We start from the raw sequence: 26,011 nt of genomic DNA, 5'->3' as shown, positions 1-26,011 counted from the left end.
AGGAGGTGAGTCCCTATTTGTCAGAAGTGTATATCTCTGCCAACTAGAGACAGGCAAGTCTAACATTGGTGGGTCAGCGGTGAGGATTTGAACTTTGCATTTATGACCCATGTGCAGTGCTTAGTGTGTGCTACATAGTGATAGCAGACCATAGCGCAGCCACAATCTATTTTGGTAGGATTCTATTTTTGTTCTCCGCTTTTCTGAAGCTTGATTTTTTTTTTACACTGCCAGTTTTGACCATGAGTGACGCCGGAGTCACTACCCCTGATGTTGTTGTGGAGGGATTTGATAGAGCAAAGATAAAGGAATACAAATTACAGGAACTGAAATCCTTTTGCAAGAAGTTTAAAGTCCCTACTAAAGGCATCTCATTGAAGGAGGAATATCTCAAAGCATTGGAGGCCTGGTTAGAGTCCAGAGATCCCACTGATCCGGTGGTGGTACCGCCAGTGGAAGGGGAGGAGGAGGTGCCAGTGAATGGGGCCGTGTCCTCTCCCGGTAGCAGTGCTTCCTCTAAAGGTCTTTCCCCTGAAGAAAGAGAAGAAAGGGCGAAAGAGCGAGAATACAACATGGAGATGGTAAAACTTAAGATAAATAGGCAGTTGGAGTTAGAAAATGCAAGAGGTAGGAGAGAAGCTGATTTGGAGATCAAATGGTTGGAGTTTGAAAGAGAAAAGTTAGCTTTGGAGCGTGACACAAGGTTGAGGGAGATAGAGCTCAAAGCTAAAAGTTTAGAATTGAATCCGTCTGTTGGCAGCATCCCATCTGTGCCTGCAGAAAGTAGGTTTTATTTTCCCAAAGATGTGATCAAAGATTATCATAAGAATGAAGATATTGGCCAATGGTTTAAAGCGTATGAGTTAGCATTATTGGCCAACCGGGTCCCTGAAAGGGATTGGGGAGCGGGGTTGTGGGGTCGCTTTGTGAATGAGGGGAGAGATACCCTGTTAGACATGCCTGTTGAGGATAGGATGTCTTATGCTCATATGAAAGATGCTTTAATGTTGAGGTATGGCCTAACCCCAGAAAAGTACAGACAAGCCTTTAGAGAATGTAAGAAATTGCCTGGTACGACGTGGGTTGAATATGTGTCATTTTTTTGCAGAGCCATGGATGGTTGGGTAAAGGGCAGCAAAGTGGAAAGTTATGAAGCTCTTTATGATTTGTTTGCTTGGGAGCATTTGTCTAATAACTGTTTTCCAGAGCTGCGCCAGCACCTTATTGATAGCAAGATATCTAACCCTAGAAAACTTGCTGAGGAGGCGGACCGCTGGGTCAGTACCAGGGTCTAGTAGTAAAAAGAGGGTACAAAGTTCCCCGGGAAGAGTGATGGAAAAGAGTAGTGTGTGTGCTAGTAAGAGGGGGAATCCCCTAGTTGGAACTAAAACCCTCACACACCCAGCAAGCTAGGTGTCATGCTTCATCATATGGGTTCTGCTCCTCGTCAGACTGGCGCTGCAATGTCTGATGGGCTCCCGAAATCGGGGCTCTTTATCGGAGATCTTTTGTTCCGGCCATATGGTGCATGCGTGTGAGAGGGCGTGGGGAGTGTGGTCGTGACGTGAAAGTGAAGCTAAAAAAGGTGAGTCAGTCCATAACCTAATTTATTCTCGTGGTAGACTCCCTTGGTTAAAAGGGGCGAGAGGGGAGGAAAAATGCCCTGGAACTATCCGAGCAAAATTAGCTACTACCCTCAAGTATGGTCGACATGTTTCATGCCTGATGGCAATTCTTCAGGACCTCAGTAGATAGTCCAACACAGTGAAAATATGTAATAGTGAAGGATAAAAACTTGCAATGTGGTATACAACCTTCTATGGTCAGTAATACCGGAGTGCAGGCCGATTGGTCCTGCTGCAGTATTGTAACCCCAGAAGATTCCCTGAGGTACCTCGCAGTCTGCTCCCATGGGACCGGCTGAGAAGGTAAGGTACCTTCGGCGGCATCCAGTCCTAGCCGATGCACCTACCCCACAAGCGGCGTCCGAAACACGACGCAGAGAAAATTGGCCTGCACTCCGGTATTACTGACCATAGAAGGTTGTATACCACATTGCAAGTTTTTATCCTTCACTATTACATATTTTCACTGTGTGGTACTGTCTACGGAGGTCCTGAAGAATTGCCATCAGGCATGAAACATGTCGACCATACTTGAGGGTAGTAGCTAATTTTGCTCGGATAGTTCCAGGGCATTTTACCTCCCCTCTCACCCCTTTTAACCAAGGGAGTCTACCACAAGAATAATTAGGTAGTGGACTGACTCACCTTTTTTAGCTTCACTTTCACGTCATGACCACACTCCCCACGCCCTCTCACACGCATGCACCATATGGCCGGAACAAAAGATCTCCGATAAAGAGCCCCGGTTCCGGGAGCCCGTCAGACATTGCAGCGCCAGTCTGACGAGGAGCAGAACCCACTGGACCCTGTAAAATATTGTCCTACCCCAGTCCCTCCTTTGTATAAATCAGTACCAGGGTCCACAAGGGTCCAGTGGGAGACTCAGCCAAAGGTGGGCAGGGTCCCCAGGAGAAGAGTGGGGGGGACAAGGGTAAACAAAAGGAGTCCCAGAAAGGGCCCCAAAGTAATCCCCAAGGGAACCAAGGGAAAGATTCCCAGTCTCCCCCTGTTAAGAAGCCAGGGGCCCGACAGGTAAACCTGTTCATAGGGGCCCAATGACCTGCTATGCATGTAAGCAGGTAGGACATCGTTTTTATGATCCCCAGTGTCCCATGAGGGACTCTAGTGCACCACCTCGTGCACCCCCCCGTCAGTTGGCGAGTGTAGCCCTGGGAGGGGAGGAGATGGTTGCCCCTGGTGGGAGGGGTCCCGCAGAGATGTCCCTGGTCTCGCTAGGAGACATGGAAATGGTCCCTCCACCCCCTCTGCCTAGTAACACTAATAAATATAGGCAGTGGGTGACCATTTGTTGCAGAACAGAAAGTGTGCCCTTCTCTTGTGGGTATGAGGAAGCAGGCCTCAGCCCAAACCTCAGGTGATCAGTCAGGGTCACATTTTGTTTACTGGGAGAACGACCTCCTGTATAGCGAGTCTAAGGCTGCTGAGCCTGGGTCAGCCCGTGTGCTGGTGGTACCCCAGCGCTTCAGAGCCTTCCTACTGGGTTTGGCTCATGACATTCCGTTAGCTGGACATCTGGGGCAGGACAAGACCTATGACAGGCTTGTCCCCCATTTTTATTGGCCTCAGATGAGAAGGGATGTAGACATCCATTGTAAAACCTGTCACACTTGCCAGGCAAGTGGGAAAAGCGGAAGGAAGCAGAAGGCTCCCCTCCAACCTTTTCCAGTGGTCAGTACCCCCTTTGACCGGGTGGGGATTGACATTGTTGGGCCCCTGGACCCCAAGACAGCCCTGGGCAACAGGTTCATCCTGGTCTTGGTGGACCATGCCACACGGTACCCGGAAGCCATCCCTCTCAGAACAGTGACGGCCCCGTGGTGGGATGGGCACTGATGGGTGTTTTCTCTCGCATGGGGTTCCCCAGAGAGGTGGTGTCAGACCGGGGCACCAACTTTATTTCCAATTATATGAAGTCTCTGTGGAAGGAGTGTGGGGTAACCTACAAGTTCACCACTCCTTACCACCCTCAAGGTAATGGGCTGGTTGAGAGATTCAACCGGACCCTTAAAGGCATGATCATGGGTCTTGAAGAACCAATGAGGCGTAAATTGGACGTCCTCTTGCCATGCCTGCTGTTTGCATACCGTGAGGTGCCACAGAAGTCTCTAGGGTTCAGCCCATTTGAGCTTTTGTATGGTCACCCGGTAAGAGGACCTTTGAGTCTGGTCAAAGAAGGCTGGGAGCAATCTCCCAGGAAACCTCCCCAGGATGTATACAGTTACATGCTGGCCTTTAGGAACCCGACTCGGCGCTTCAGAGATCTTGCTCAGGCAAATCTGGAGGCCAGCCAGGAAGAGATGAAGCGGTGGTACGACCGGAATGCCACTCTGGTCGAACTTCAGCCTGGTCAAGAAGTTTGGGTCATGTCCCCTGTGGAACCTTGTGCGCTCAAGGACAGGTGGACTGGACCGTTTAAGGTTGTGGAGAAGAAGAGCGATGTCCACTACTTGGTGGACTTGAAATCTCCCAGGAACCCCTTGAGGGTCCTGCATGTCAACCGTTTAAAGCCCCACTTAGAAAGGTCCGAAGTGGGCATGCTCCTAGCTACAGATGCTGGAATGGAGGAGGAGAGTGAGCCTCTTCCTGACCTCCTGTATGCAAAAGAGCAAGATGGGTCAGTGGATGGTGTTGTCCTCTCTGACACACTGACCCTTGAGCAGCAGCAGGATTGTCGCCAACTGTTGGGACAATTCCCTGATCTGTTTTCCTTGGTTCCTGGTGTCACTCATTGGTGTGTCCATGATGTGGACACTGAGACAGCTCTCCTGTGAAGCACAAGGCTTACAGGGTGACTGACAAGGTCAGAGCATACATTAAGGAGGAGGTCTCCAAAATGTTTGCCTTAGGGGTGGTTGAGTCCTCTAGCAGTCCTTGGGCCAGCCCAGTGGTCTTGGTCCCGAAGGCTGCAGCGCCTGGTGCTTCACCAGAACTTCGGTTCTGTGTGGATTACCGAGGACTCAATTCAGTCACCAAGACTGACGCGCACCCCATCCTCAGAGCTGATGAGCTCATAGATCGGTTGGGGGCTGCCCGGTACCTTAGTACGTTTGATCTAACGTCTGGGTACTGGCAGATCGCCTTAACTGATGGGGCAAAAGAGAGGTCCGCATTCTCCACACCAGATGGGCTCTACCAGTTCCGGGTGATGCCCTTTGGGATGAAGACTGCCCCTGCCACCTTCCAGAGGTTGGTCAACCAGGTCTTGGCTGGACTGGAGGATTTCAGTGCCGCCTACCTGGACGACATTGCAGTGTTCAGCACCAGCTGGGAGGAACACTTGCGTCACCTCCAGGAAGTGTTGTTGGCCCTGCGCAGAGCAGGCCTCACAATCAAAGCCAGTAAGTGCCAGATTGGGCAGGGTTCTGTGGTGTACTTGGGGCACCAAGTAGGGAGCGGTAAGGTGGCCCCCCTGCAACCCAAGAATGATACCACCCTGGCTTGGGCACCGCCCAAAACCCAAACTCAGGTGAGAGCCTTCTTAGGTCTCACGGGTTACTACAGGAGGTTTGTCAAGGATTATGGTAACATTGTGCTCCCCTTGACTTCGCTGACTTCCAGGAAGCAGCCACGAAATGTGATCTGGACTGACGCCTGTCAAACGGCCTTTGACACCCTGAAAACTGCAATGTGCACAGCACCTATACTCCAGGCACCCGACTTTTCTAAAGAATTTGTTGTCCAGACGGACGCTTCAGAGCATGGCGTGGGGGCTGTTCTAGCTCAGGTGAATGAAGAGGGCCGAGACTTACCTGTAGCCTTCATAAGTAGGAGGTTACTTCCCAGGGAACAGAGGTGGAGTGCGATAGAGCGAGAAGCATTTGCATTGGTCTGGGCACTGAAGATGCTAAGACCCTACCTGTTTGGGACTCACTTCCGGGTTCAGACAGACCACAGGCCCCTCAGATGGTTGATGCAGATGAGGGGTGAGAACCCAAAACTGTTGAGGTGGTCCATTTCTCTACAGGGGATGGACTTCACGGTGGAACACCGCCCTGGCACAGATCACGCCAATGCTGATGGTCTGTCCAGATTTTTCCGCCTTAGTGATGAGGACTCCCTAGGTCAAGGATAGTTCTCCCCACATTTCAGCTGGAGGGGACACGTGTTAGACCTGACATCATTGGCTTGAGTCTCTCCTCCATTTTTTTTCTGTTTGCCTCCTCTGTTTACGATGTTTTTGCTGGTATACTGCTTTGGGCACTGTGCCACTGCTGATCAGTGCCACAGTGCAAGTGCTCCCTCTGTAAAATTTCTGTATTGATTGAATTCCATTTTGGCTTATTTGGTTTACTGTCAGTCCCTAGTCTAGTGCACCAGGAGTGCCAGGGCTTGTAAATACAAATGCTGTTCGTGGGCCTGCAGCACATGTTGTGCCACCCACAAGAGTGGCCTAGTAAAAGTATGTCTACAGGTCTGCCATTGCTAGACCTACGTGCATTCTGGTACTGTCACGCTGACTGCGCAAGTGCACCTACTTGCCAGTCCCCAAACCTTCCCTTAACTTCATGTTAGTCACCCCTATGGTAGGCCTGAGGGCAGGGTGCATTGTAAGCATAAGGTAGGACAAACCTGACCAAGTTGGCATGTCCTAATAGTGAATTACAGCCATATTAGTTTTTCACTATTGTACGGTAACCTGCTCTCCATTAGTTAGAATGGGCTGCCAGGATTATTAATACTATAATCCTAGCTGGCTCGGGGAGCATGGTGTAATGTCGAGTTTGGTATCCCTGAACTCGGGGTTTAATCACGCATCCGTTTGTGTGGATGGTTTTTGGACTCTGGGTTTTGTAAATAGCACTTTTAGAAAGTGGTTATTTCTGGTTTCTGCTGGTTTGGTGTGTGTGTGACAGGAGCTGGGTGGCTCCAGAGGTCTGAGTGAGTCAGTGTGGGATGAGTGGGACATTGGCATTGAGAGTAGGGGGAGAGTAGTTCCTGATAGCCTGCCGTGCCTGATACAATGCTGGCTCCACCTCCTGCCAGGCGACTGATGACTCTGTGCCTGCCAGGGACGATCCTGGCCCCACCTCCTACCAGGAGGCCGATAGCTCTGCTCCTGCCAGTGATAATGCTGGCTCCGCCTCCTGCTGGGCGACTGAGGACCCAGCCCTGCACAGTGAATAGGCCAGGTGCCTCTGCCTGGCTACACCCACAACAAACCCAGGATGTGGGGAAATTCCCGTGCATGGACAAAGGGATCAAAGCCAAAAAGGGGTATAAGAGAAGGACCCCTGAACCAAGAATTTACATCACTTCTGACAAGGAAACCTGAACCAAGGACAAGAAGCCTGCTGATCCAAGGACTTGCCTACCCCTTCTGCCAGTGTGCTGTTTGCTGGGGGGAATCCTGCAGTGCTTCTTTATTTTTGCCAAGGAACCAGGAGAGAGGAACTGTGTGTGTACTCTCAAGTTGGCATGTCCTAATAGTGAATTACAGCCATATTCGTTTTTCACTATTGTATGGTAACCTGCTCTCCATTAGTTAGAATGGGCTGCCAGGATTATTAATACTATAATCCTAGCTGGCTCGGGGAGCATGGTGCAATGTCGAGTTTGGTATCCCTGAACTCGGGGTTTAATCACGCATCCGTTTGTGTGGATGGTTTTTGGACTCTGGGTTTGAAAATAGCACTTTTAGAAAGTGGCTATTTCTGGTTTATGCTGGTTTGGTGTGTGTGTGACAGGAGCTGGGTGGCTCCAGAGGTCTGAGTGAGTCAGTGTGGGATGAGTGGGACATTTGCATTGAGAGTAGGGGGAGAGTAGTTTCTGATAGCCTGCCCTGCCTGATAAAATGCTGGCTCCACCTCCTGCCAGGCGACTGATGACTCTGTGCCTGCTAGGGACGATCCTGGCCCCACCTCCTACCAGGAGGCCGATAGCTCTGCTCCTGCCAGTGATAATGCTAGCTCCACCTCCTGCTGGGCGACTGAGGACCCAGCCCTGCACAGTGAATAGGCCAGGTGCCTCTGCCTGGCTACACCCACAACAAACCCAGGATGTGGGGAAATTCCCGTGCATGGACAAAGGGATCAAAGCCAAAAAGGGGTATAAGAGAAGGACCCCTGAACCAAGAATTTACATCACTTCTGACAAGGAAACCTGAACCAAGGACAAGAAGCCTGCTGATCCAAGGACTTGCCTACCCCTTCTGCCAGTGTGCTGTTTGCTGGGGGGAATCCTGCAGTGCTTCTTTATTTTTGCCAAGGAACCAGGAGAGAGGAACTGTGTGTGTACTCCCAAGCTTTGCTAAAGAAAATCTCCAAGGGCTGGAAGAGTGTCAGCCTCCTGTTGAAGTCACAGGGCTAAAGGACTTCATCTGCTAAAAGTGCTTGTTGCTGGAACCTGAAAGTCCAGCACCTCTGAAAGAAACCAGCAATCTCGACGCTGACGGACGCCGCCGAATCCAGCTCGACATCGTGATTAACGGCTCCAGTGTCCCGCTTCCTCGACGCCGGCCGCCGGGCCCGATCAACGCCAGCAGCAACGCCAGTGAGTAGCGAGTTCAGCTCCAGCTCCAAGTGACCCCGTGTCTGCACCGCTGCTGATCGCATCGACTCCGAGCCCTCTCGACGCCGTGAGCGCTGCTCACTCTTGCAACATCATCATCGACATCGACGCTGACGCCGTATCCTGCTTCGCCTCGTGAGCGTGCTCCTGCCTGACATCTGTTGACGCCGCTGCAGGTCGCCACGACTCCGAGGCCGGATCGACGCCGAAGACGCGACGCCGGACATCTCGACGCCGCTGATCATCGCGTGCTTCGCTTTTTCAAGGTACTATGTTGTGGGGGTCTGTGCGACTCCGGGCTCGACGTAGCGCTCCTCGCGGTCGACGCCGAACCCTTTGGATTAAATTTGCCTCGACGTCGTGTGACTCCAGTGTGGGTTACATTGTTGCCAAGAACTGTGATTTAAAGAAGAAGAGTTACTTTTGTTACTAAAGACTTTGTGCTAAGAAGAAACTACACTTGAACTATTATTTTTCCTTCCAAGAGTATTTATTCAGATTGTGGTATATTTTTGTCGTTATTTGGTCTTGTGCTAAGCCTTATATAAAAATCCTTATTTTTATAATACTACTGTGTCGTGTCCATTTGTAGTGTATTCACTTTATTACTGTATGTGGTCATAAATGCTTACCGCACTTCCTCTGAGATAAGCCTGTCTGCTTTGCCAAGCTACCAAGGGGGTGAGCAGGGGTTATCTAAGTGTGTGATCCCCTTGCCCTGACTAGAGGCGGTGAGTCCCTATTTGTCAGAAGTGTATACCTCTGCCAACTAGAGACAGCCAAGTCTAACACTGTGCTTAGGCATTTATTGTAGTAGGGAAGCGTGAGACAGGCAAGGCAATGCTTGTGGTTACGTGCCATTATTCTGTATTCTGATATGAACGTGATGAGACCATTTGCTTGGCAATAGCCACGTTTTTTCCCCAACCAGAATTCAAACTGGCCATGGGTGGTACTTATCCTTGCAATGAATGAGGCCACAGCTTGCCGTGCGTACTCGGAAAGATATAGGACCAGTGTCCATTTTTATGAAACGAGGGATGATCAGGAGTAACACAGTCTGAATTAAGGAGTCCTGCTTTGGTGGTAGTGGTATAGTTTTAGTTGGAGAATGTAGGTCCAATATCATGGCTTACCCGTCAGGTGATGCAGAGATCCGTCAAAGAGCAATGTCTGGACATAGACAGCTATCAAAGTGTTTGAAGATCTACGGAGACGTAGTCATGAAGGCACAGATGTGATGCTAGTCTAGTTGGCACTTTCTAGGATCTCTAGAGTCCACACAGTCTGTTTGTGTAATCTAGGCTTGATGTGACTGAAGTGGCGATGGCCTGAACTCTTTCAGAGAATCCTCGGAAGAAGAAGGCGGTGTACAAAAACCACGGAGAAGTTCAAAGTCATAATCTTTATTTGGTTTCCAAATACAAGGCAAAACCATAAACTAAATCCCTAAAAATACCCTTGCTACCCAAAAACTTTACCCACTCTAAACCCTAAAAATACCCATGCCACCCAAAAGCCCTTGCCCACCCTAAACCCTAAAAATACCCTTGTCACTCAAAAAACCTTACCCACCCTAAACCTTTAACAGACTTTTACTTTAACGCCTCCCTGGGCCCAGAGCAGCATTTAATCAAACCATTGGCCGGCTCATAGAACTAAAAGTCAGTTTCGCGGACTTCACAATCCTTGGTGATTTTAACTATCACTTGGAAAATTCATCCAATGTAGACTCGTCAAACCTACTAGATCATATCGCAAGTGCAGGCCTAAGACAGATAGTTCAGGGCTCCACACATCAAACAGGCCATCTCCCAATGGCATTTTTACGGACAATCAACAGCTCAAATAGACATCATCTCTCCCTCTGGCTTCATCAGACCATAAGGCGATCATGTTTGAGATAAGGGAAGTGTCTGGGGAAAATAAGTCCTGCTTACCTTTAGGACACACAGTCCGTCGCCCGTTGAGCGCCATTGATGTGGAACAGCTTAGCTCTTCTCTCACCCAAACGATTCTGCTGATTTCTCAGGATTTGGACCTGGCCATTTGTAATTATTGAGATACTGAATTGAAGACGTAACCGGAGACGCTGTGACGAGTAGGAGCAGGGATGCCGAAAATATATACCAAGATTGAAGTGGGCAAAACAAACAGGACGGGAGGCCATCCCCTGAACCTCTCTGTGCCGATCTCGATTTAGGTGCCATCGACTGCAGCGGCTTGCCCTTACCTTATAGCTCCATACTCTCCATACCACGGTGGCTCCCTCGCACAGTGTGGAAGGCGAGTAATTTAACTAACCAAGATATTTCCGGCAAAAGACGTGTCAGAAGCCAGCAGATTGTACAAGACTGGGGCGTACTATACCACTAAATTTAAGTGGGTTCATAAACAATGATTTTTCTTAAGAATCGGTCCTGAAGAAGGTGTCTTATAAAGAAAAACCGAAAAGCTGTGTCGACTTAACCTGTGATTCTTGTTTTAATGCATTTTGTTTTAATTAGGATGAACTGTACAATAATATGTTGAATGATTACCTTTATGACTGTTTTTATCGTTGTTTTCAATATCATTAAATGATCTAGACTGTATGAAATAACAATAAATTTGTACACCTTTTCACCAAAACTTATTTGTAATAGTTTATATTACTGTATCAATAGACATTGTCACAATTACGAACATCTCTGCTACACATATTCATTTTCTGTGCACTAGCTACAGATCAGTTGTTTGCTGCCTTTAGTCGTAAATACCACGAGAAAAATAGATCCTGAGTCTCTTTAGATCCTACAATACACAGAGGTATAAACAGTATTTCCACTGTAAAATAGGTTCTTAGGCCTGTAAGAGTGGGACACCCAGTATTTTCTCACTAATTTCCCCCTGGTCCCATATAATTACCAATAGGGGGCCTCCTTATATTTTTTCTATCATTTGTAATTATCATCATTGGCTAGATTCATCACTAACCCAGCTATCCCCAGCAAAAAGTCGCCATAGTCGCAAGATTAACCCTTCTGAGCCCTGGTTTGATGAAAGCCTTAGACGGAAAAAACAGGAATGCAGGAGATCTGAACGTAAATGGAGGCTCGATTACAAAACGGCTGACAAAAAGATTTATAAAACTAGTATACAAACTTATAAAAAGCTGATTCAAACTGAAAAAAGTTACTTCACTGCAAAAATAGAAGAAGCAAAAAACTCCTCAAAGAAATTGTTTGCAACAGTTAAGAAACTATTGAAACTCCCTGAAGCAAAAAACCCCAACATCAGTCAACAATTCTGCGACAATTTAGCACTTTACTTTCAAGATAAAGTCAAATCAGTGTAAGACTCCTTCGTAGATGCTAATAAAGTAGCATACCTTAATTAAAGCCTGTCAAGACACAGTTGCAGCTCCAGTACCAATACTCTGTCTCCCTTTGAGCCATTGACAGTAGCACAGACAATAACATTTTAAAATCAAGTTAAAACTGATTCACCCCAGGACCCTTGCCCAGCAAGAATGATTTATCTGGTTCTTTAGGTAATGCCATGCATCTTACAAATACTTTTAACAATCTGTTTGGGGCAGGTTACTTTCCAAAAGACTGCAAGATAGGGTTGATCCTTCTTTTGCTTTAAAAACCCAACCTTGATGCTGAAGTCCCAAATAATTATAGGCCCATTACTCAATGGCCATTTCCGGATAAAATGGTCGAAAAAGCTGTTAATCATGAACTGATGGCTTTTATAAATAATAATAAAAGCCTTGATCCAACTCAGTTTGGATTCCGTAGTCACCAAAGCACAGAGCTGGCACTGATCACAGCTACTGAGGAAGTCATATAGACAATAGATTGTGGGGGGAGCGTGGCCCTGATCCTGTTGGATCTTTCAGCCACATTTGACAGAGTTTATTTATTTATTTGAAGAGTTTTATGTAGCGCTGGCTAGACCAGGAGGTATCAGAGCACATTACATGAATATGGCGTAAGAAAAACAGTTTTACATAATTACATCAGTTACTAGAGCATAGCATAGCACAGAAACAAGTCCCATAGAGCATAGAATGTAGCGGGGGAGGGGGTAGAGTCAAGGGGCTGGAAAACAGATCAGGTCTGGCAGACCGGCAATGGAAGAAAGTACATCAGGGGACCCACAAAAGTCAGAGTTAACAAGCCCACAAACCTGTTGGGGTAAAGTAATCATAACATCCAGTGCCGGACTCGCTCATTGTGTCAGATCACCTTGTATATGGAGCAGGACCGAAAGAGGAGGCGAAAAGGGTGACTCGCAATGACCATTCATGACAAGAGGAGTGAAGGCGTCCTAAGGGGGGGTCAACTTGAAGCAATAGACAGGCGGGCAACACAAGACATAGACCAGCGGCATGCTGCATTCAAAGAATCGATCAAAGCCATCTAAATGGAGGACCCAGGTCATGGTCCCCAACAACCTCCGCACAAAATTGTGGGACCACAGATTCACAAAAACCCAATCCAACATCCGTAAGGAAACCAACCTCATGGAGCAGGACTGGATGGGGGAGGCAGCCACAGGATCGGGAGGGAGGAAGGCTGGAAATCGCCAATGTCTCTCGGGTTGTCATGCAAAACACTCGGGCCACAGGGGCAGCAGTGTCCCAACCCAACATGCTGTATTGTCAGGGGAAATCGGCTTGGGTGCTCAGGAACCAGCCCCAGAAGTGGGAGGCAGCGAAGGGGCCAGGAGGGTGCCCTCACTTGGATTCGCAAGGGAAACAAGCTCGGGGGCACAGGGCAGCAGCGTTGCGGCATTCTCGTTGCTGCTTTGTCGGGAGAAGAAGACTCGTGCGAATCAGCAGCAGTCCCGGAAGGTGTAGCGGAATGCCGTGCAACCGTGGTCGAGCCTGGAAGGTAGGTGACGGCTGTAGGAGTGATCCCCATCCCATCTCTTCTCAGCTATGAAAGCAGCTCAACCGAAGCATCAGCCATGTTGAATTGGCTCCACTAGCGACCAAAGGGAAACTCGGAGGGTGATGTAGCCTGACAATAAAATTCTGGGATGAAACGCTGGAATGTAGTCTATAGATCCCCGGAGGTGTAGGTGGTAAAACGGGGGAAAATTCCCAGGACTAATGCCAAAGGCAGTCCCCAGTCGGGGAGCTCCTGGACGGAGCTCCTCACCCGGCAGCCATCTTGGACGAATCATAAGTTAACCATAATCTCCTGATTGACCGATTTGAATCGATTGCTTTGTTTGCTGACAAGTGCTGGTGGTAACTGACTCTGGGCTCTGTCTAACCAGGCCCAGGGCCAGTGCTATGCTGAAAAGACACTTTGAACAACAGTGAAAACACCTACATAAACTAGGCTACACTATGGGTTAGGGCACCCCTATGATTGGCATGACCTTCCCTATAAGGCCCTAGTATATAAGAGGGCAGGGGGATCAAAGCTACCTTTAAGTTCCTAGTATATAATAGGGTATGGCAGTTTAGAGGCCAGCAGCCCTTTCCGCACCCGCATACATGCACTGCTGAGGCCTGAGGTCAGTTTAAAAGCAGCCCTGTGTTGCAGGACTGTTTTTAAAATGCAAATTGTGCCCAAATTCGACTTTGCTTTTTGGGGCTCTTACAAATTATTTAACTACAATGTTTAAGGCATATTAGGTACCCCCAAGGTCTCACCTAGGTGTCCCGGGGTGTTGAGTCCGGTATTTATTTGGAGGACTGTTGTATCTTGTTTTCATGCTTTATCTCTTTCTGCACTCTGCCCCTTTAATCTGTTCATTCCTTTTGGATCCTCCCTTACTTCGGTGTTCTCTCTCTTTGTCTGGTATGGCAGTTGCTTGCTAGCCTGGAGAGGGACACCAGCTGTTACCTGTAGCTCTTAATAAATATACCTTTTGTATAATATCTTTGTATGGACTATGTGACTCCTTTCCATACAACATTTTTGCGATGAAAGGCTAGCTTTTTCGGAAGAAGCTACTGAAGGAATTGTTACCAGCTGGTGGAGAGAACCACGCGTGAATCCAGTAACGGAAGAGTTATTGGCAAGGAAGAATTCGCTTTCCATGTTGATCTACTGTGCTGTATGACTTAAGTGAATTGAGTCGAGACTGTGTTTGGCATACCTGGGATTGATTATTGAAGAAGTGAGAAATATCGGAGTATATTGCGGTGGAATTAAACGATCACGGAGTGAGTACTGTTCATGTTTTTGTTTTTACACTCATTCGCGCATCGAGGATAACATCTTTGTCAATGTGAACATATGGATGCACATTTCCGAGTCTGGTGTGACTTTGAATTGAAGCTGTAAAGCTTACCTGAGACTACAGCCACATTTGCGCGACATTTGAAAAGGCTCCAACGCATTGCACGAGTCGCCGTTCCTTTGGAGAACGCCGCCATTGAGAACGCTGCTACTGTTGTTCCTTTGACGAAAGAAAGCTGCAGCCCCTCCTGACTCATCACATTACGTTCTGACGCATTCACGTTCGTTCACTACGTGACGGCGGCCATTTTCTCCTTCAAACATAAATGGTTGCTAGGTAACGTGAAAGGAGCACGGAGTGAGAGACAGCTCTGGGAAATATCGGAGCGAAAGCAGTTCTGTGAGTAACGTTAAATTATTTTTATCTTTACGAGCTTACAGGGAGTCAGCGTAACTCGTGGAGTAGCAGTATTATTTTTATAATTAAGACTTTGTCACGTCATTGGATTCTTGGGGGCAGTCGAGGCACAGTATAAGAATAACGTGGAAGATGGAAAGCAACAGTGTAGTTATGCCACCATTATTTCTACAGCAAAGCGGGGATCCTCCCATAGAATGGTAGGAATGGATTGAGTCCTAGCTGGCTCGGGGAGCATGGTGTAATGTCGAGTTTGGTATCCCTGAACTCGGGGTTTAATCACGCATCCGTTTGTGTGGATGGTTTTTGGACTCTGGGTTTTGTAAATAGCACTTTTAGAAAGTGGCTATTTCTGGTTTCTGCTGGTTTGGTGTGTGTGTGACAGGAGCTGGGTGGCTCCAGAGGTCTGAGTGAGTCAGTGTGGGATGAGTGGGACATTTGCATTGAGAGTAGGGGGAGAGTAGTTCCTGATAGCCTGCCCTGCCTGATACAATGCTGGTTCCACCTCCTGCCAGGCGACTGATGACTCTGTGCCTGCCAGGGACGATCCTGGCCCCACCTCCTACCAGGAGGCCGATAGCTCTGCTCCTGCCAGTGATAATGCTGGCTCCACCTCCTGCTGGGCGACTGAGGACCCAGCCCTGCACAGTGAATAGGCCAGGTGCCTCTGCCTGGCTACACCCACAACAAACCCAGGATGTGGGGAAATTCCTGTGCATGGACAAAGGGATCAAAGCCAAAAAGGGGTATAAGAGAAGGACCCCTGAACCAAGAATTTACATCACTTCTGACAAGGAAACCTGAACCAAGGACAAGAAGCCTGCTGATCCAAGGACTTGCCTACCCCTTCTGCCAGTGTGCTGTTTGCTGGGGGGAATCCTGCAGTGCTTCTTTATTTTTGCCAAGGAACCAGGAGAGAGGAACTGTGTGTGTACTCTCAAGTTGGCATGTCCTAATAGTGAATTACAGCCATATTCGTTTTTCACTATTGTATGGTAACCTGCTCTCCATTAGTTAGAATGGGCTGCCAGGATTATTAATACTATAATCCTAGCTGGCTCGGGGAGCATGGTGCAATGTCGAGTTTGGTATCCCTGAACTCGGGGTTTAATCATGCATCCGTTTGTGTGGATGGTTTTTGGACTCTGGGTTTGAAAATAGCACTTTTAGAAAGTGGCTATTTCTGGTTTCTGCTGGTTTGGTGTGTGTGTGACAGGAGCTGGGTGGCTCCAGAGGTCTGAGTGAGTCAGTGTGGGATGAGTGGGACATTTGCATTGAGAGTAGGGGGAGAGTAGTTCCTGATAGCCTGCCCTGCCTGATACAATGCTGGCTCCACCTCCTGCCAGGCGACTGATGACTCTGTGCCTGCTAGGGACGATCCTGGCCCCACCTCCTACCAGGAGGCCGATAGCTCTGCTCCTGCCAGTGATAATGCTGGCTCCACCTCCTGCTGGGCGACTGAGGACCCAGCCCTGCACAGTGAATAGGCCAGGTGCCTCTGCCTGGCTACACCCACAACAAACCCAGGATGTGGGGAAATTCCTGTGCATGGACAAAGGGATCAAAGCCAAAAAGGGGTATAAGAGAAGGACCCCTGAACCAAGAATTTACATCACATCTGACAAGGAAACCTGAACCAAGGACAAGAAGCCTGCTGATCCAAGGACTTGCCTACCCCTTCTGCCAGTGTGCTGTTTGCTGGGGGGAATCCTGCAGTGCTTCTTTATTTTTGCCAAGGAACCAGGAGAGAGGAACTGTGTGTGTACTCCCAAGCTTTGCTAAAGAAAATCTCCAAGGGCTGGAAGAGTGCCAGCCTCCTGTTGAAGTCACAGGGCTAAAGGACTTCATCTGCTAAAAGTGCTTGTTGCTGGAACCTGAAAGTCCAGCACCTCTGAAAGAAACCAGCAATCTCGACGCTGACGGACGCCGCCGAATCCAGCTCGACATCGTGATTAACGGCTCCAGTGTCCCGCTTCCTCGACGCCGGCCGCCGGGCCCGATCAACGCCAGCAGCAACGCCAGTGAGTAGCGAGTTCAGCTCCAGCTCCAAGTGACCCCGTGTCTGCACCGCTGCTGATCGCATCGACTCCGAGCCCTCTCGACGCCGTGAGCGCTGCTCACTCTTGCAACATCATCATCGACATCGACGCTGACGCCGTATCCTGCTTCGCCTCGTGAGCGTGCTCCTGCCTGACATCTGTTGACGCCGCTGCAGGTCGCCACGACTCCGAGGCCGGATCGACGCCGAAGACGCGACGCCGGTCATCTCGACGCCGCTGATCATCGCGTGCTTCGCTTTTTCAAGGTACTATGTTGTGGGTGTCTGTGCGACTGCGGGCTCGACGTAGCGCTCCTCGCGGTCGACGCCGAACCCTTTGGATTAAATTTGCCTCGACGTCGTGTGACTCCAGTGTGGGTTACATTGTTGCCAAGAACTGTGATTTAAAGAAGAAGAGTTACTTTTGTTACTAAAGACTTTGTGCTAAGAAGAAACTACACTTGAACTATTATTTTTCCTTCCAAGAGTATTTATTCAGATTGTGGTATATATATATTTTTTTTTTTTGAAAACCTTTATTGTGCATCAAATCAGAACAAATACGGGCCTACAACCTTCCGGCCGGCCACGATAACGGTTGAGCATCAATGCAACTTTACGGCGACACAGTAATATCTCCGTTACAGGCAAGCATTAAATGGGTTACACTGTAATTACCGTATTACCATGCCTCCGGATCAGTGAAGGTTAATTTTAAGGTTTTCATCGCGACAATTAAGATCAGGTCGTACTACTCCGCACTAATACAATGCAAGAAAAAGAAAAACTAGGTCCATGTAGGTGGGACTAACAACAACCACCCGTATCAATCAGTGCGGCTCACAACATGTATGTCCCAGCCAGAGGATGGCCACACAGTATGCATACCCCTAGAGAGGACGCAACACCCCAATTAGCACCGTGCCACTACCCATCCCCCAGTCTGCCTAACACGGCCTAGGAAGAAAAAGTTATACAATAGCAAAAGGCACCATAGAAATAAACACCAAATAAAATGTACCCCCCCACCCTACACACATGCAGAGGCTACGGCCTACCCCCCCCCTAGCAGAGTGTTTCATCTCCCCAAAAAACCCGAAATGTAGTAAGAGAAGAGAAATTATGAAGAAGAAAGAAAAAGGGAAAAGGAAAGAGAAAAAGAAATACAATTCACATAAGACCGGAGGAGGGCCAATCAAGCATATCCAATTCGATTAACATACGGTTAGCAACGTTACCCACGGCCGCCCAGCCCCAGGCCCCGACCTAGTACCTAATCAACCTGTACCTCCAACAAGTGTCATCCACAGTCCCCGGCCATACACATAGAAAGTAGCAGCATAAGCGAACACATCATCAACCCTGTCCCCTCCGAACCGGCATGTCAACAGAGTCCAAGTCCAGATCAGCCCACGTGGATGGGGAGAGCCCCCGTGAAATCCAGTGCAGAAGTCGAGGTGCTTGCGACGGGGCGAACTGGCTTGGAGCACGATGGAATGGGGCACAAGAATTCTTCACTGCCAAACCAAATACCGCACAGCTGGGCGCAAGACCAAAGGAAAGTTCCAGCGTAGCAGTCCGACGGAGTCCAAACAGCAAGCCCAGAATGATGCGAGGAAGCCAGTCATCAGAGAACAAAGGAGAAGGACAACATGGCGTCCGAGACTTGAGCAACGGCCCCAGCGAAGAGGCAGTGCCGCCGGACCCTCCTGAGGCGAAGCTGAGGGGCACTACAGCAGTCACGGAGGCGCGCCCATCCGTCGCCCCCGTACACTCCAGAGCGGGTGATCCACCGTAGACCGATGGAGGATGTGGCGTAGTGCGCAGAGCCGAGGGGCCATCGTGACCAGCTGGAAGGACCCAGGTGAGCCGGGCCCCCAAATCATTAGTGATGACACGGAGGGTCATACGCAGATCCACAATTGCATCCAGGACATCTCGCAGCCCCAGCGGAGGATCCGGAGTGAGAGATACACAGCTGGCCACCATCTTGTGCGCACGGCCGTAGAGCGCCGTGGAAAGCAAGGCTCTCTCGTCAGCGAGCCGCCCCCGAATATCTGTATAATGTCAGCAGGGCACAGCTGGCACTGTGATGGGAAGGCAGCCGGTCGAAAGGGAACTTGTTGATCAGAAGCAGGGAAACCCACTGGCAGGCTCAGGATTGCAGACGCGGAAAATGGCGTCCGCCGCGGGGGAGTGCAACAATGAAGCAATCCCGGCCGTCTTCCAGCGAGGCCGGGATACAGTGTGTGGGAGCCGACACAATGTTGCAAGGAAGGCGCGCTGGGAAGCCAAGCCGAGAAAAGCTGCAATGAAGAAGCCCAGCGCCAGCCCGTAGAGTCAGTCCACCGGCTCCTCCCTCTCCGCAGCGGCCGCCGCTGTTGTTGTCGCCGCCGGCCGTCTCCGCACTCGATGTCCCTGCTGTGGCCACTCAAGAGGCCTGGGTGGAAGCGGAGGCTCTACACCCCCGGAATCGTTCCGCTTTCACCGGAATTCGTCGCAGCGGGAGTAGGAGCGTCTCCGAGGTGAGTGGGGTTAACAGAGGTGCAGGATTGAAGTCAGGATATCGAAAAAGGCACACGGGTCGGCGGAGCCGAGGTGCTAGGCGGCCATCACGGCTGCTGGCTAGGCTCCTCCCCCGATTGTGGTATATTTTTGTCGTTATTTGGTCTTGTGCTAAGCCTTATATAAAAATCCTTATTTTTATAATACTACTGTGTCGTGTCCATTTGTAGTGTATTCACTTTATTACTGTATGTGGTCATAAATGCTTACCGCACTTCCTCCGAGATAAGCCTGTCTGCTTTGCCAAGCTACCAAGGGGGTGAGCAGGGGTTATCTAAGTGTGTGATCCCCTTGCCCTGACTAGAGGCGGTGAGTCCCTATTTGTCAGAAGTGTATACCTCTGCCAACTAGAGACAGCCAAGTCTAACACTGTGCTTAGGCATTTATTGTAGTAGGGAAGCGTGAGACAGGCAAGGCAATGCTTGTGGTTACGTGCCATTATTCTGTATTCTGATATGAACGTGATGAGACCATTTGCTTGGCAATAGCCACGTTTTTTCCCCAACCAGAATTCAAACTGGCCATGGGTGGTACTTATCCTTGCAATGAATGAGGCCACAGCTTGCCGTGCGTACTCGGAAAGATATAGGACCAGTGTCCATTTTTATGAAACGAGGGATGATCAGGAGTAACACAGTCTGAATTAAGGAGTCCTGCTTTGGTGGTAGTTGTATAGTTTCAGTTGGAGAATGTAGGTCCAATATCATGGCTTACCCGTCAGGTGATGCAGAGATCCGTCAAAGAGCAATGTCTGGACATAGACAGCTATCAAAGTGTTTGAAGATCTACGGAGACGTAGTCATGAAGGCACAGATGTGATGCTAGTCTAGTTGGCACTTTCTAGGATCTCTAGAGTCCACACAGTCTGTTTGTGTAATCTAGGCTTGATGTGACTGAAGTGGCGATGGCCTGAACTCTTTCAGAGAATCCTCGGAAGAAGAAGGCGGTGTACAAAAACCACGGAGAAGTTCAAAGTCATAATCTTTATTTGGTTTCCAAATACAAGGCAAAACCATAAAATAAATCCCTAAAAATACCCTTGCTACCCAAAAACTTTACCCACTCTAAACCCTAAAAATACCCATGCCACCCAAAAGCCCTTGCCCACCCTAAACCCTAAAAATACCCTTGTCACTCAAAAAACCTTACCCACCCTAAACCTTTAACAGACTTTTACTTTAACGCCTCCCCGGGCCCAGAGCAGCATTTAATCAAACCATTGGCCGGCTCATAGAACTAAAAGTCAGTTTCGCGGACTTCACAATCCTTGGTGATTTTAACTATCACTTGGAAAATTCATCCAATGTAGACTCGTCAAACCTACTAGATCATATCGCAAGTGCAGGCCTAACACAGATAGTTCAGGGCTCCACACATCAAACAGGCCATCTCCCAATGGCATTTTTACGGACAATCAACAGCTCAAATAGACATCATCTCTCCCTCTGGCTTCATCAGACCATAAGGCGATCATGTTTGAGATAAGGGAAGTGTCTGGGGAAAATAAGTCCTGCTTACCTTTAGGACACACAGTCCGTCGCCCGTTGAGCGCCATTGATGTGGAACAGCTTAGCTCTTCTCTCACCCAAACGATTATGCTGATTTCTCAGGATTTGGACCTGGCCATTTGTAATTATTGAGATACTGAATTGAAGACGTAACCGGAGACGCTGTGACGAGTAGGAGCAGGGATGCCGAAAATATATACCAAGATTGAAGTGGGCAAAACAAACAGGACGGGAGGCCATCCCCTGAACCTCTCTGTGCCGATCTCGATTTAGGTGCCATCGACTGCAGCGGCTTGCCCTTACCTTATAGCTCCATACTCTCCATACCACGGTGGCTCCCTCGCACAGTGTGGAAGGCCAGTAATTTAACTAACCAAGATATTTCCGGCAAAAGACGCGTCAGAAGCCAGCAGATTGCACAAGACTGGGGCGTACTATACCACTAAATTTAAGTGGGTTCATAAACAATGATTTTTCTTAAGAATCGGTCCTGAAGAAGGTGTCTTATAAAGAAAAAACGAAAAGCTGTGTCGACTTAACCTGTGATTCTTGTTTTAATGCATTTTGTTTTAATTAGGATGAACTGTACAATAATATGTTGAATGATTACCTTTATGACTGTTTTTATCGTTGTTTTCAATATCATTAAATGATCTAGACTGTATGAAATAACAATAAATTTGTACACTTTTTCACCAAAACTTATTTGTAATAGTTTATATTACTGTATCAATAGACATTGTCACAATTACGAACATCTCTGCTACACATATTCATTTTCTGTGCACTAGCTACAGATCAGTTGTTTGCTGCCTTTAGTCGTAAATACCACGAGAAAAATTGATCCTGAGTCTCTTTAGATCCTACAATACACAGAGGTATAAACAGTATTTCCACTGTAAAATAGGTTCTTAGGCCTGTAAGAGTGGGACACCCAGTATTTTCTCACTAATTTCCCCCTGGTCCCATATAATTACCAATAGGGGGCCTCCTTATATTTTTTCTATCATTTGTAATTATCATCATTGGCTAGATTCATCACTAACCCATCTATCCCCAGCAAAAAGTCGCCATAGTCGCAAGATTAACCCTTCTGAGCCCTGGTTTGATGAAAGCCTTAGACGGAAAAAACAGGAATGCAGGAGATCTGAAAGTAAATGGAGGCTCGATTACAAAACGGCTGACAAAAAGATTTATAAAACTAGTATACAAACTTATAAAAAGCTGATTCAAACTGAAAAAAGTTACTTCACTGCAAAAATAGAAGAAGCAAAAAACTCCTCAAAGAAATTGTTTGCAACAGTTAAACTATTGAAACTCCCTGAAGCAAAAAACCCCAACATCAGTCAACAATTCTGCGACAATTTAGCACTTTACTTTCAAGATAAAGTCAAATCAGTGTAAGACTCCTTCGTAGATGCTAATAAAGTAGTATACCTTAATAAAAGCCTGTCAAGACACAGTTGCAGCTCCAGTACCAATACTCTGTCTCCCTTTGAGCCATTGACAGTAGCACAGACAATAACATTTTAAAATCAAGTTAAAATTGATTCACCCCAGGACCCTTGCCCAGCAAGAATGATTTATCTGGTTCTTTAGGTAATGCCATGCATCTTACAAATACTTTTAACAATCTGTTTGGGGCAGGTTACTTTCCAAAAGACTGCAAGATAGGGTTGATCCTTCTTTTGCTTTAAAAACCCAACCTTGATGCTGAAGTCCCAAATAATTATAGGCCCATTACTCAATGGCCATTTCCGGAAAAAATGGTCGAAAAAGCTGTTAATCATGAACTGATGGCTTTTATAAATAATAATAAAAGCCTTGATCCAACTCAGTTTGGATTCCGTAGTCACCAAAGCACAGAGCTGGCACTGATCACAGCTACTGAGGAAGTCATATAGACAATAGATTGTGGGGGGGGCGTGGCCCTGATCCTGTTGGATCTTTCAGCCACATTTGACAGAGTTTATTTATTTATTTGAAGAGTTTTATGTAGCGCTGGCTAGACCAGGAGGTATCAGAGCACATTACATGAATATGGCGCAAGAAAAACAGTTTTACATAATTACATCAGTTACTAGAGCATAGCATAGCACAGAAACAAGTCCCATAGAGCATAGAATGTAGTGGGGGAGGGGGGTAGAGTCAAGGGGCTGGAAAACAGATCAGGTCTGGCAGACTGGCAATGGAAGAAAGTACATCAGGGGACCCACAAAAGTCAGAGTTAACAAGCCCACAAACCTGTTGGGGTAAAGTAATCATAACATCCAGTGCCGGACTCGCTCATTGTGTCAGATCACCTTGTATATGGAGCAGGACCGAAAGAGGAGGCGAAAAGGGTGACTCGCAATGACCATTCATGACAAGAGGAGTGAAGGCGTCCTAAGGGGGGGTCAACTTGAAGCAATAGACAGGCTGGCAACACAAGACATAGACCAGCGGCATGCTGCATTCAAAGAATCGATCGAAGCCATCTAAATGGAGGACCCAGGTCATGGTCCCCAACAACCTCCGCACAAAATGGTGGGACCACAGATTCACAAAAACCCAATCCAACATCCGTAAGAAACCTACCTCATGGAGCAGGACTGGATGGGGGAGGCAGCCACAGGATCGGGAGGGAGGAAGGCTGGAAATCTCTAATGTCTCTCGGGTTGTCATGCAAAACACTCGGGCCACAGGGGCAGCAGTGTCCCAACCCAACATGCTGTATTTTCAGGGGAAATCGGCTTGGGTGCTCAGGAACCAGCCCCAGAAGTGGGAGGCAGCGAAGGGGCCAGGAGGGTGCCCTCACTTGGATTCGCAAGGGAAACAAGCTCGGGGGCACAGGGCAGCAGCGTTGCGGCATTCTCGTTGCTGCTTTGTCGGGAGAAGAAGACTCGTGCGTATCAGCAGCAGTCCCGGAAGGTGTAGCGGAATGCCGTGCAACCGTGGTCGAGCCTGGAAGGTAGGTGACGGCTGTAGGGGTGATCCCCATCCCATCTCTTCTCAGCTATGAAAGCAGCTCAACCGAAGCATCAGCCATGTTAAATTGGCTCCACTAGCGACCAAAGGGAAACTCGGAGGGTGATGTAGCCTGACAATAAAATTCTGGGACGAAACGCTGGAATGTAGTCTATAGATCCCCGGAGGTGTAGGTGGTAAAAGGGGGGAAAATTCCCAGGACTAATGCCAAAGGCAGTCCCCAGTCGGGGAGCTCCTGGACGGAGCTCCTCACCCGGCAGCTATCTTGGACGAATCATAAGTTAACCATAATCTCCTGATTGACCAATTTGAATCGATTGCTTTGTTTGCTGACAAGTGCTGGTGGTAACTGACTCTGGGCTCTGTCTAGCCAGGCCCAGGGCCAGTGCTATGCTGAAAAGACACTTTGAACAACAGTGAAAACACCTACATAAACTAGGCTACACTATGGGTTAGGGCACCCCTATGATTGGCATGACCTTCCCTATAAGGCCCTAGTATATAAGAGGGCAGGGGATCAAAGCTACCTTTAAGTTCCTAGTATATAATAGGGTATGGCAGTTTAGAGGCCAGCAGCCCTTTCCGCACCCGCATACATGCACTGCTGAGGCCTGAGGTCAGTTTAAAAGCAGCCCTGTGTTGCAGGACTGTTTTTAAAATGCAAATTGTGCCCAAATTCGACTTTGCTTTTTGGGGCTCTTACAAATTATTAAACTACAATGTTTAAGGCATATTAGATACCCCCAAGGTCTCACCTAGGTGTCCCGGGGTGTTGAGTCCGGTATTTATTTGGAGGACTGTTGTATCTTGTTTTCATGCTTTATCTCTTTCTGCACTCTGCCCCTTTAATCTGTTCATTCCTTTTGGATCCTCCCTTACTTCGGTGTTCTCTCTCTTTGTCTGGTATGGCAGTTGCTTGCTAGCCTGGAGAGGGACACCAGCTGTTACCTGTAGCTCTTAATAAATATACCTTTTGTATAATATCTTTGTATGGACTATGTGACTCCTTTCCATACAACATTTTGGCGATGAAAGGCTAGCTTTTTCGGAAGAAGCTACTGAAGGAATTGTTACCAGCTGGTGGAGAGAACCACGCGTGAATCCAGTAACGGAAGAGTTATTGGCAAGGAAGAATTCGCTTTCCATGTTGATCTACTGTGCTGTATGACTTAAGTGAATTGAGTCGAGACTGTGTTTGGCATACCCGGGATTGATTATTGAAGAAGTGAGAAATATCGGAGTATATTGCGGTGGAATTAAACGATCACGGAGTGAGTACTGTTCATGTTTTTGTTTTTACACTCATTCGCGCATCGAGGATAACATCTTTGTCAATGCGAACATATGGATGCACATTTCCGAGTCTGGTGTGACTTTGAATTGAAGCTGTAACGCTTACCTGAGACTACAGCCACATTTGCGCGACATTTGAAAAGGCTCCAACGCATTGCACGAGTTGCCGTTCCTTTGGAGAACGCCGCCATTGAGAACGCTGCTACTGTTGTTCCTTTGACGAAAGAAAGCTGCAGCCCCTCCTGACTCATCACATTACGTTCTGACGCATTCACGTTCGTTCATCACGTGACGGCGGCCATTTTCTCCTTCAAACATAAATGGTTGCTAGGTAACGTGAAAGGAGCACGGAGTGAGAGACAGCTCTGGGAAATATCGGAGCGAAAGCAGTTCTGTGAGTAACGTTAAATTATTTTTATCTTTACGAGCTTACAGGGAGTCAGCGTAACTCGTGGAGTAGCAGTCTTATTTTTATAATTAAGAGTTTGTCACGTCATTGGATTCTTGGGGGCAGTCGAGGCACAGTATAAGAATAACGTGGAAGATGGAAAGCAACAGTGAAGTTATGCCACCATTATTTCTACAGCAAAGCGGGGATCCTCCCATAGAATGGGAGGAATGGATTGAAGTATTTGAGAATTACATCGAGGCAATCGATGGCAAGGACTTCAGTGCTACGAGAAAAAGGGCGCTATTATTGAGCACCTTGGGGAAAGAGGGACAACATGCTTTTAAATTTTTGTCTCCAGGAACTAACGCTGAAGGGAGAGTCATAACTAATGTGTATTTGGAGGCTAAAGCTCGGTTGAAGAAAAGATACTCAAAGGAAGTCAACATTGTCATGGCAAGACACAAATTTTACACGCAGCCTCAGCCCCAAG

The sequence above is a fragment of the Lissotriton vulgaris genome, chromosome 3_1, assembly GCF_964263255.1.
Source record: "Lissotriton vulgaris chromosome 3_1, aLisVul1.2, whole genome shotgun sequence".
Taxonomy (NCBI): Eukaryota; Metazoa; Chordata; class Amphibia; order Caudata; family Salamandridae; genus Lissotriton; species Lissotriton vulgaris.
Note: the sequence above shows the minus strand (reverse complement) of the source record.